This window comes from Protopterus annectens, chromosome 3.part0, assembly GCF_019279795.1.
Source record: "Protopterus annectens isolate FY-2018-M chromosome 3.part0, PAN1.0, whole genome shotgun sequence".
In the NCBI taxonomy this organism is placed as follows: domain Eukaryota; kingdom Metazoa; phylum Chordata; order Ceratodontiformes; family Protopteridae; genus Protopterus; species Protopterus annectens.
In genome coordinates, this window is record NC_056731.1 from 78360245 (window position 1) to 78373652 (window position 13408).

Below are 13408 nucleotides of genomic sequence, written 5' to 3' on the forward strand. Positions count from 1 at the left end.
CAGGGGGTGGTGGGGGGTTGTTGGGGGGAATTCAGTTCATGGATTCCAATCTTCGGCAAGTGATAATTCATCCATTCATAGAGGAGGTTTCTACATATAGCATAGAAAAACTATGGAAGAGGAAGAAAGGAAAATAGAAGAGTAGTATTAAAGAATGGAAGGTAAAGGCTTTGGAAAGGAAGGAGGGAAGACAGTTAAAATTTCATACAATGAAGTTAAAGACTTGCAGACAAAGAAAATGTTTTTAAACAGTTTGAAAATCTGAGGGAAATGAAGTTACTTTTCAGTTAAAAAAATCCTGCTTCCTGTTAGGTAGGATTTGATGATAGATGTGAATAATAACTAAGGTGGGTTTTAACTAACTGTGACTTGTAACTTGTTCACAAATCTGACATTGCAACACAGAAAGCAGGTTGACATGTTGAGTGGGTAAGAGGTGAGCTTTTGTAACAATGGCACCAGAAGTGCTGATGGTTGTTGTTTTTATCACTCTTTGACAGTCTAAACTGCAAGGTATTAGGCTGCAAAAGGCAGTATTTGTACTGGGTTATATTGCATAGCTGAAGCCAGTTGGGCTGTTTGAGGGCTGAACAAATGTAAACTTTTGCTGAAGGATTTCAGCAAATTTCATACTTTTGTTACAAGAATGTGGAAATAATAGAGACATTAAGAATGAAAGGGTGACAAAACACTGAGGCAAGTGAAAGACGATCAAGTTAGTTATGAAAGGTTTGACTGTACAACATGGTTCCAGTTTTTGGTTACATGTAATGACGGCTTTATTAAAGTTGTTGCCACAGCTTAACTTATTGTCTAGAAAAAGGTTAAAGACTTTTATTAAACTATCAAAGTGTGCTTGTATTTCGAGAATGAAATGAAAACAGAGTGTCACTCCCAACAGGTGGGTATCCTGACCCTAAAACAATGCATTTTGCCTTCTGACTATTTTAAGCAGGTCTCTTAATCAGCAAGTCATTTTGTGACCATTTGGAAGCCATGTTGGAGTATTTTACTGACTTCTGCAACTCAAGGAACTGAAAATTAAAAGTATCATCTCTTAGGGAATAAGTTTGTCTAATAATGTGTTTGGACGTGTTTTTATACAAAAATAAATAAATAAACAAATAAATGAATACAATAGAATAAAGGAAAGATGGCCACATTATTAAGTCTATGGAGCAACTATAGCAACTGGTGTAAAAGATGATTTCCTCCCTTTTGACATATTACACCCTAATTTCTAGATATCTCTTAAACCACAGAATGGTACTGGGAAATATGTCTGCCTCAACAAGCTTATTCAGTTAGAGATGGTGAGGTTTTCTCCAAAAGTCTTCCAGACATCTTGGCTATGTGTCACAGAGAGATAGAAACACTGGCTATATGGCATAGAGTGACTGAGTACCTGACTATGTGGCATAGATCAAAGGAGCCACTGGTTATGTGGAACAGAGGTGTAGGTCTACTGTTGATGAGGCATGAATGCATGGAATCCCTGGCTGTGTGGAATACAGCACTAGAACCCCTATTGTAGTGTATTGAGTGACTGAACCCTTGACTATTTGGCATAGAGCAATGGAACCCCTTGCTATGGTCCATTGAGCGAATGAACCCCTGGCTATGTGGCAAAAAGGAAACCCTGGCTATGGAGAACTGAGTGATAAAACCATGGTTATGTGGCACATTAGGGGTTGATCCTTGACTTAGAGTGAACAGAAACATTTAGCAAGCTGGACACTAGAAAGCCAGCCAGTAACAGATAGGAATAAACGGTTCATGGTAGTTCACTCACCCAGCATGGTGGGGCTGGTTCCAGTGCCACTGCATAGGTCACATCTGTGGGATGAATGACAAGCAGGATACAGCAGTGTCAGTCTGCCAAGCAGTACATCACTTTTTACCCTGCCATAATATATCTGCAGAATCACATGTTCACATTGGTTCTAGTATATTAATCATTGCATTTCACCTTGTGGTAATAGAATGAGATGTTATGTTTAAAAGGAAGTTTTCAAGCTGTCTGTTGGATGCCAGCTAGTTTCAGGAATTAACAGGCTGATAGGAGATGGGGAAGTCAACTGTTATGGAGATGATGAATAACCAAAAATAAATACAAAAATATAACAAACATCTTGGAGAAGTCAATGAAAAAATTGATAGTATTTTCAAGTCCAGGTCGAACATGCAGGTCTTCCATGTTGTGAAGAAGGATGGTTTCAGTACCATGTCCTCCTTGAAATTTGTGCCAATTATGAGAAATAATGTGCTTTTCACTTACTTTTACAGTGTTATGGAGATATACTCATTTTTCCTGAACCTTGGAAAAGAGCGATAACATAACATAACATAACAATGTGACCTTTTCCTGTGAAAATGTACAGGTGTGTTGTGATTGAATGCTTTATACTCCCAAAGAAAGACAAAAGAAGCAACGTTTGTGTCTTATTCTGGACCCAAATGGCAAAGGTGTAAAAAGAGTAATTAAGCATGCTAACCATTACCTCTGCATCTGCGGATATGAGGATCCAGTTAAACATTTCATTTCTACCAGACATTTTGTCTGTTTTGGTAGCAAGAATTAATACAAACCAGTCCAGACAGATGAGTATCTGGATGGGAAAATAATTAGTCACATTCTTTCAGTTTATGTTAGATTGCCCAGGGAGCAGAAACTCCATTTGCACTGCTAACATATGACATCTTCCCTGGGTAGGTTACAATGTGGTAGGGGGATTTCGGTATTCTGAATTCATAGGCATAGCACTGTTTCAGCTATTGCTAGAGTGTCAAAGTTATAGTGAGAAATCTAACTCTGAAGGCCATAAACCTGCTTAGAATGCTGCAGGCACTGGTATATACAAATTTCAAGACTTGTGGGAGTGATCATACTGGATCATTAGAAAATATACTGGTTTTCCACTTTTCCACGAAATACCATAACATTTCCAAAATTGGAATATATGTGTATTGGAAAACATGGCATTTTATAGAATTTGACCTTTTAGGCAAGAGCAGATAGTTACTCAAAGTTGTATTTCTTCTTGATTCAGTACATGTAAACCAGACAATTTATTTTTTTCAGTTGTTAACAGAAGATTGCTAATAATGAATTTTGGAATAGGTAACAGGTTTACTGTTTATGTCATCACATGGAAAAAATGGTAGCTGATTCAATAACTGAGAAGGATAATGAGATGTTTATATATACTGTATATATATATGTGTGTATACATATATATATATATTTGTAAGGATGGATGAATGGGTGAATTTTACAGGATTAAACATTTAGTGTATTAATTTTGAAAGTTTCAAGAAGAAGAGTAAATATGCAATAGAAAGTAGAATGTCTTTGTGAACCCAAGATGATGTACTAGGGTCAAGATAGATATAGATGGCAATAAATTGCTGTGTGATGGTGTATGGTGTTCCAGACAGATCTATATTAGTTCCTCGAAGGATCACTTCAGTGAACCTCCATTCATCGAAAAAAAAAAACATTGAACGTTCACTTCAGTGAATGTTCGCATCAGTGAAGGATTTACACAGGGAAAGGAACTTCTGGCCCAACATAAGGAAATGTGCCTTTTTCCCCACTGTATTGCAGTCTCGGAGTTGGCATATATAGTTGGGTTGTGTGGGGGGTCTAAAAAACTCTGGTCTGTGTTACAGGGAAATGTTGGGCAAGTAGTTACTTTCCCTGTGTAACACATTCAGTGAAGTGAACGTTCAAGGGTTTTTGTTTGATGACAGGAGGTTCATGGAAGTGAACATTTGATAAACTAATATAGACCCATTCCAGACATGACAGAGCAAGAGAAAGCATGAGGTAGAGAGGGAGAGGGAGACATAGAGAGAGATAAGGACATACACAGATTCAACATGATATTAAGATTCTGAAACCAGGTTGGGACACTGATTTGGCAGATACTATCAGCTTAGCCTGCTTAGGGGGCTGATAGAAGTGTCAGATAGTAAACAATGTAATTCATGGTGGGAAGATGTCTGGTGGAAGTAGAAGGGGTGTAGTGCTGTGGATGAATGAATACTCTGTGCCGCTGTGAGTTCATTAAGACAGTATGGCAATGAGCTTTTAACTGTTTGGGTAGCGCAAGACAGATTAGCACTTTGAGGGCAATGATCTGTCTGTGGAATTCATTACACTATTGTAGTAAAATTTTGTTAGGGCTTGGGGCCAATCAATGGGTCCTACTAAGAGTAAAGGAGGACGAACCAAATAACACGGTGCAGCATAATTCCAGTAGGGGTAGCATATATATGTAAATAACCAATGCTAGCAATAAATTCCACAGTAATAAATCTCTGACTATTTCCAAAATTAAGAATGTCAGTAAATTCCCCCTACATAAATAGCCACAAGATGTCTGATCTCCAGTAGGTGGCTTCAGCCATTATGCTGGGACTGAGAGCAGCAGACATGTTTGTTAAATTGAAGGCAAGCACTGTCCTTGGAGCTATTCTTCATCCTTGTACTGAGCATTATAAGTCAGCTAATGAGAAGCACAAACTGGGAAGAGCAAAATGGCAGATGCAGACTGTTGCAGCTCAAAGTTTGTTTTAATTTCTTCTTAACCTGCAGGTTGGCTTAATTTAGTGCCTCTTCAGTGTGCAGCTACTTAATTTTATGGGATCAGAATGTCTTGTTACAATTTGAAACACTGCAGTATCATTACGTATGGTTAAACTTGTATGACCTTTGCTCCTTGTTTGGTAAAATCCTATAAGGCAGAGGTTTCCGTAACTGAGGATGATATTAAAGCAGTCTCATCCAACCTGAATGCCTTAGCTTCCTTGATTCATTCTGTGGATATTCAGCTTTGCAAATACTGTCTATCAGAAAATATCAGGGGTTACAAAAAGCAGATAATCATGCCAACAGTAGCAGAAGTTAGTGGCCTAGAATAATCTCAACAGGTCCCTCCAGAGATATGTAGGCCTCAGGTCATATGACAGTTCTTTGCTCTTCTTCAAGTCCAGGTGGGATAACCAATCCACAACATGTACCCGGCCAGAGGTGTTAGAAATAGTTTTAGGTGATTTTGCTCAAACACAAAAGCACCTGACAAGTGTGCAGAACTAACTGAAATGTACTTTTTTTAAGGATATGGTGTAAGGAGATAAAAAGATAAAGAAAAGGGGACCCTCTTTATGCAGCCATGCCTTGAATGCACACATGCACACACACGCACACACACACACACACACACACATACACACACACACACATATACACTCACACACACACACACACACACACACACACACACACACACACACACACACACACACACACACACACACACACACACACACACACACACATTTAGGGTAGTTCACTGATGATGTTAGTAGTGTATTTGCATTGAAAGAAGAAGGTAATTAGTTGCGCTGGCCAAATGCTTGTTTGCTGTAACAAGGAAGATTTATTTTGCCCTATTCTTCTGGTAATGAACCATAAACTATAATTGATGAGTATTCTTGTATTTCTCAGAGTTTTCAGTATGTGGGTATGGCCCTTTTAAACCTCTCTTTAGACAAAGTCTATAGAATTGTGAGCAAAGTGACTGGGCTAGAGAGGTTACTACCAGATATTACTTAAAGATTGTTTTTCCTTTATTAGATCAACATTTTTCATATGGAAAGGAGGGACAGAAATGCATAATAAGAAAGGGCCACCACTCACTAAAATGATGAGTGGCAATGTGTATGTATGGCTCCCAGGCAGTTCACATGATTCATGCATGCAGCCCATATCTGAGGAATATCAATGGTTCTGGTAAGGGATCCTCTGATAATGTGACATGGTTGGTAGATCTATAGACAGTATAAACAGTGGCCCACACATACAGGTCAAATGCATGTTGTCACTATGCCATTTACAATATTGTGTCCTGCATGTTAAAGGTGCTACCAGATATAATTTTTAGCTATGGATGCTGACCCCATTCACAACCCACAGACAATGGCAGAAATATCATGCTGAATGAAGGAATATAGCAAAGCAAGTGCCTGGAATATTGAAATTGTAGCTTTCACTGTTTAGACACTCCCAGTGGTGACCTACAATATAGCCCAAAAATCTGCAGCAAAATATGTGTAATTTTCTACTTAACATAGTCTTACATGACTATGAATGATTGACTGGTCCAGGCCAACAGCACCTTTCCAGGAGAAGGGTTAACTAATGCAGCAGCAGGGATAGGAAAGATAAGAGGGCAGCAGAAGACAGTCAAGCAGCAAGCGGACAAGCAAGGCAGTGATGGAAGGAGACGGGTAGGGAATATTAATCACTTGCACTGGTAATGGGGACACAATGGTAGTTCAGAGTACAGCAGAGGGTGGACTAGGGTCACATAACATGATTACAGTAATTGCATACTCTGTGAAATTATAGGGTGCCAGGAAATGCATCCCCAAGTGATGGGACTGAGATGCTCAATGGCAGTGTGTACCATACCAGCCAGCTGTGTCAGGGATAGATCCGTCCCCTGGCAGGGATGAATTCAAACTATAAGATTTTACAGAGTCACACTAATGATACATCCTATGGTCATAACTCTAAAAATTTCACTGACCATGGCCAAGCCTCTCATCTTATTAACACACTACTTATTCAACTAAATATCTGTTTTTCCACATGGTTGGCCTATTTATATGTTAGTATCGTAATCCTTTATGCTCACCTCCTTTAATTGTATGGTCTTTTTTTTCTCTTCACTAGACTTTTAGGGTTAGAAAATGTGTTTGGGAGCAGGGATTGAATGTTAGAGTAGCATAATAAAATTCAAACCAGTTGTTGTTATTGTAATAGGTGCCATCCATAATACTATAAAAATAGGAGAAATTCAAGTAAGGGGAGAAGCTGCTTTAAAGTTTGACACATCCTCATCAGTGAAGGGAAACGTTACACATCAGCATTCAGAGGCACCTGCAATTTACTACTCTTTGTCTCTTTACTGCTGTAAATTCTTTAGGTTATCGTAGTAACTATTTTTGTATTCTGTCTCCCAGAGTATCGAGTATTAAGGCCACTGCCACAGCCAAGACTGCATGTACAGAGGGCATACATTGCTTACCTGCATATTTAATGATCTATTCTCCCCTTGTGCAGGCTGCCTTCCTGTTTTAGCATTATTGAGCACCCAGTGGTACATGAATGTAGTCGCACTGCTCCCACTCTGCAGAATTTGTATTATCATTACTTTACAGTGTGTTCCCTCAATTTTAGTTTGTCTTTTAGTAGCCACAGCAAAACTCTGCCTCAGGATGTTTGTTTACCTTTGTTGGACAAGGTGTGCAGAATCACTGTGTTTGAGAAGGACGAGATTGATTCTCTCCCACTAACATGTGAATTGTGGCTGATTTACTCTCCTTCCACCCCCAGTTTCCTAAGCAGTCCCACCCAGATCCACACATTCAATCCTACTGCTCTTTTCCCAGTTTTTAATGACACCACAAACCTGGTTAAAGACACAGATATGTATCAGGACAATTTACTCACATTCACCCACATGATATCATCCATCGAAAACGTATTATCTTCTTAAAACCATATACTCACTATTCTTCCTCACAGAGCTCTACACCCCCACAGGAATACAACTGCTCAACACAGGAGAAAGAGCCATCTCCCACTACTGCTAGTGGTATGAATATCCCTCCCAGCCACCACTAAGACAAGAGATTTCAAACTCTCAGGGGGGGAGGTGAGGCTCTTATTCTGAAGCCGGACAGTGGGTGTCCTCTCTGTTGACATTGTGGCAGGTGTGGAGTCTTCAGACTAATTAGGGAAACTAACAGCTGGGAGCCACATTAGTAACACAGAGCACACTGTGGAGTACATTGGCCAGTGCAGCCAGAAGTAAGGTCATTGGAAAAGCAGCCAGCCAATGACATCAGCAATCAAGGCATAGGAAGGATGAGTTTGATGACCTCTGTGCTGTGCTGGTAGCAAGCCATTGCAACCATCCACTCCACTCCTTTCCTCACATCAGTACCTTTGTTATGTGCCACTGCTGATACCTTGCTCATTGTCCAGCTCTTCCTATTACCTCTTCCCTACCCTCTGTATGTCTATGTTCATCCACTGTGGACCACACTATTTGAATGTTCAATAACAGCATCTGTATTCTCTGCTTGTCTGTTTGTATAGCCTATCTTTCCATATCCCTTTATCTAAGAGTAAGCCATTTATCATTTCTTTTCCCTTCTGTTCTTGTTTTCTTTTTCATAATAATAACTGGCTCCTGCATCACAAAATTCTCTGTTAGTATCCCAACTTCTGTTCCTGACTGCTAATCCTTGTATTTTTGACACTGCTTGCTATATTTCGCTTTTATACACTATCCACCTATTTCCCTATCCTTCCATATGATGAGCAGGTTTGATACTTCCACACTGCTGTTCCTCTGTAACATACCTCTCAAATGTCCAGATTTTCCGAGAATGTCTAGATTTTTGCCTCATAATTTTTGGTTTGTTCCACATAAAGTTTGTGTGTTTTCTGGCGAAGTACCAAAGACTGACGTCACTTAATGATAAAATCATTTGAGTTTCAGACTTCATATCCTTCAGAAAATGCATGCTAACACAAAGACTTATTTTTAGTAACTTTCTATGTTTATAAGAGCAATATTTACGATCTGTCTCTATTTTTAGGCCTTTGCCCCCCCCCATTTGTTTAGGCTTTGTACAGATTTCTTGAGATAAGAGGTTGAGAGGTATGCTGTATAATGATATGCTGTGTAATGCTGCCATACCTATAGCTGTATGACATGGTGTAATGCTGGCAGCTGCTGCAATGCATACTACTGTGTATACTGCTTAGAGTGTACAGAGGTTCTCTTGTAATGATACACCTGTTGCGTGTATGCCCTGTGGTAGTGCACCTCCTCTAGAATCTCCCAAGTGCTGCACATCATTAGTGCTGGCCATCTGCTTTTGCTGTGTACTACTATTGCTTTACATTTGGTTTGCTGTTGATCTCCCTTGCCTGTGACATCCATAATTCACTTTCAACCTCTTCACGCATACAGGTCACTTGAATATAGCACTGTGCATGCAGGCTGTGCACTTCTTTGAACCATTTTTGTTGCTGCCATTAAATCTATCAGTTATATATATTCTGTAAATATGACACATTTGTTCATGCATGTTGATATTCATTAAGACATTGTTTTATTAGACCACGTTTATGTCAAATGTTTACCCTTTTATATATAAGGGGCATGTGCAATGTTAGAAAATGATGAGGCTACTGCATGCTCAGTGATTTGTCACTTTTGCATACTTTTTTCTTTCTGTGTTGCAGGTTTGAATATTTCAGTATTAACAATAAAGGATGGACTTAAAAAATATATAAATCTGTAAAAACACCACCCTTAAAGACAACAGTTATACTGTAGAGAATAGACATGCTAGGCAGAAGAAATGTAAGTGACACTATCCATAGTAATGCATTTCAATTTACATCAAGCATTGTGAGAAAGCAGCCCCCCCCCCAAAAAAAAAGTGACAAGAGCATTGAGGTAACCAGAAAAGTTTGTCTGACCAAATGCAAGTGACTTGTGTCATAGGAATGCATTATAGTTTGTTAAAGAAAAAGAAAGAGATAAACCCTCCAAACAATAACAAATGCTATAAAAGGACCATGTAGTAATTTATTTCAGCTTGCCCCAATGAGTAATAACAAAGCAATAACACACACAGTAGCACAATTGGTTTAGGTACAGAGCTAAATTGAAACATATCAACTGTAGATCCTACTGTCTGCAATGAAACATTTCTGCTGGACGCACAAACACAGCAAACACATTGGTCCACCATCACCATGTTGACATTAGGAACTGCTTACATTTGGCTGAATGAAAACATGAGATAGCAAAGCATTTTAGTGTATACCATACACTATAAAACAAGAAATTTCTATATCCTAATAAAAGCATTGGCAGAGGAGAGAATGGCCATGCTAAACTGATAATGCAAGTTACATGGTGTTTGGTCTTACATGACAGCTTCCTTGCAACAATAATGTAAAGTCGGTAACCCACCATATTAAGTAAATACAGGAAATAGTGTCTGTACTAATGTTTTTCAGTTTGTTTTCAGCAATAACGAAAAGGAAATGAGCCCCAAAAGAATAACCAAATGCAAGCAAGAGTGCCCATAATAACATATTTCAGATTGTTTCTAACAGCAATGTAAGGTTAGCCTCCCCAGTACTCACAATGTTCAGAATTTAACAATATTGTCAATAATAATAATAGTAATAATAGTAATAGTAATAATAATAATAATAATAATAATAATAATAATAATAATAGTAATAATGTTTTTCAGCGTGTTTCCCAAAGTAATACACAGGGAGCCAGACTAGTCAGTTGGGGTGCATGTAATAAGATCATCCAGGACACAAAACAACTCAGAAGTTGGATGAACTAGTTCAAGTAGAGATAAAATAGCAAGTGCCATAGATTATAGATTAGTACTAGGCTAATTGCCCTTGTGGGCCATTATCAGCCTAGCCAATTACCCCATGTGAGAATCAAACCCTGCACCTTATGATTGTAAGGTAAGCACCTTAACCTTTATGCCAGCCTCCCACAGGGCTATCATGAGGACAGAGGGCTGTGGTAAGTAAGTGCTGGCAGTGCTCACTACTGTCTGAAAAAGCCAGAGGAAATATTTTATACTGTGACCAAGCCTTAGCTCATGTTAATTTTCAAGCAAAGTTTAGAAAGATAATACCTACTCAGCAGCAAGTTCCTAATGAAGATTAGTATCTACTTTCTAAGACATCATTACAGCACCACATTGTAAATATCGGTATTTACACTGGATGAAGCTGAAAGATGCTTTTAGAGCCTTGTACCAGCCACCTAAAACAAGCATATGGATAAAATAAGAAGTACTGCCAGTTTAAATTAATTGAACAAAATGCTAAAGAAACACCTAGCAAAGGAGAGGAAATGTAAGTGGTATGATAAACCTGGAGGGGTTGAATTACAACTGTAACATTTTCATTAAGTGATATAGCTTAACCAGACAAATAATGCTACGTAAATATAAGATGAAGTCATGCTACAAATATATAAACATGTACCTATGAGTGTACTTTACATGGTCATCAATTCATTTTGACAAGCAGAAAAGGTGATAGTACAGCCATTGAAAATGAACTGATCTCACATTGCCAGCTTTTATGTGTGCAAAGTCACAGTACAGCAGGGATTGAGACATTTGATCTTTCTCCACTAAAGTACAATCTCACAGTTAATGTATTTAAGTTATGGGGGTTGTGGGGGTGCAGGGAGCGCTTATACCGTGCAAAAAATGACTATTGTGTTTTTGTTTATGTTTTGATAATTTGAGTTTTATTTATTTCAATGATTTCTGCTTGATGTTTTGACTTTCTATCATTTACATTTTCAAGTATATGACGTATACTCATATCTATGTATATAATGGAGAGTGGTACAGTGCCACAGTGGATGGCATTGTCTCCTCATAGCAAGATATTCTCTGCTTCAGTTCTTGACTGGGGTGCCTTCTACGTGGAATCTGTATGTCATCCCTGTGTTTGTGTGGGCTTTCTCCAGGTGGTCTGGTTTCCTCCCACACTCCAAAGACATGCAGTAGGTAGATTGGATACTATAAACTGGCCATTGGTGTGACTGTACATATTTGTGAGTGGCATGGAAGAACAACCATGGCAGGGCTAGCCAGCCACTTTTGTTAATCTTTGATGTAAATGATTGTCACTGTTGAAGTGACACTCTGAACCCATGGGAAAAAGGGGTGATATATCTATATAATGGACCTCCTGAATTTTTTTGTCATACTGAATATAGGTAACAGTAAAATTGTATTCACTCTTATTCTCTGCAATTACTTTTGTTACTACTCTGTGGACATATTTACTATCATTACATATTGTTTAAATTTATCCTGTCAGAACCATGTACATCACGACTGTATGACAATGTTCTTTGTAAATTGCTGTCATAAATTCTATGGTGATGTCTGAAAAAGGTCCACCTACCTAGTTAACAAATAGTGAACAAATAAATGATGAGAGCTTTCTGTGGATGTGGAACACCTGATTCTTATACCACAAGCACATTCTCAATGTTCAGTGCCATTGTATCATACCTTATATTATAACTGTGCAGGTTCACTTGCCATTTGCTTATAATGTTGTGTGGTTGACTGAGAAAGCAGGTTGGAGAAAATGCTTATTGCTGCTGGTATGTCTGGTTTGTTTGAGCTATTTCCCACCCTTTGGCCACATCTCCCATACAGGGAAATACATAAACAGGCTGATTAACATACAGCAGTAACAACTACAACCATACCAAGCCAGAGCTACAATGTGAGGAAGTTAAACAAAAATAATGCTTTTTTAAATGAAAGGTCTGACTGAATTTTTTTGTTGACTTGTTATTTCTTTATGGAGGTTCATTTGGAGGACACATAATATCTAAGTATACTATTTTGTTTCTTAGTGGCCTGGGATACATGCTACTCAATGGTGGACCACTGATTTCATATTCTGTTGCCACATAAATGTTGTGTGACATGGTGATCTGTGCTCTTAAAGACATTAAAAAATGCATCAGAGATTTACCAAGGGACCTGTTAACGGTACACATCAATTAGTATGACATCATTGTCAGGTCATTTTGGGAAAGGGCTTCACTTGCCTTGAGGATGTATGACCTTAGGTCTGGTTATATTTAGAATTTTTTTGCTAAATTACAGTTGACCGAACAAATTTGACTGGAAACTCATTTGACTCAATCATGATTGACTGAAAATTGTAAACTAAAGAAGCGGATATTCACTGTCAGTGTGTGTGTGTGTGTGTGTGTGTGTGTGTGTGTGTGTGTGTGTGTGTGTGTGTGTGTGTGTGTATGTGTGTGTGTTTGTGTGTGTGTGTGTGTGTGTGTGTGTGTGCAAGGCAGGTGTGTGTGTGTGGCGCATGTGTGTGTGTTTGTGTGTGTGTGTGTGTGACTGTGTGTGTGTGTGTGTGTGTGTGTGTGTGTTCTTGTGTGTGTGTGTGGGGGGGGTGTATGTGTGTGTGTGTATGTGTGTGTGTGTGTCTGTGTGTAAGAGAGAGACCATATACCTTGTATGCATTATAGCCTAAATATTCCTTATTAATTGTTTTAAGGCCTAACATACATTAAAGGTTTTACTTAAATTTATAACATTTCTGTAAACATTGAGTATTCTTGCTATCCCTTCTGTGTCTTACCATGAACAATATTTAGATGCCTTATTATTTATTGCTCCTTGGTTACATATATTTTATATAAACCTTTTCTTCCTGGGCCTCTTCTGAAAAAAAAAAAGATCTAGAAAGGAATCATTTCAAAGTCAACATATT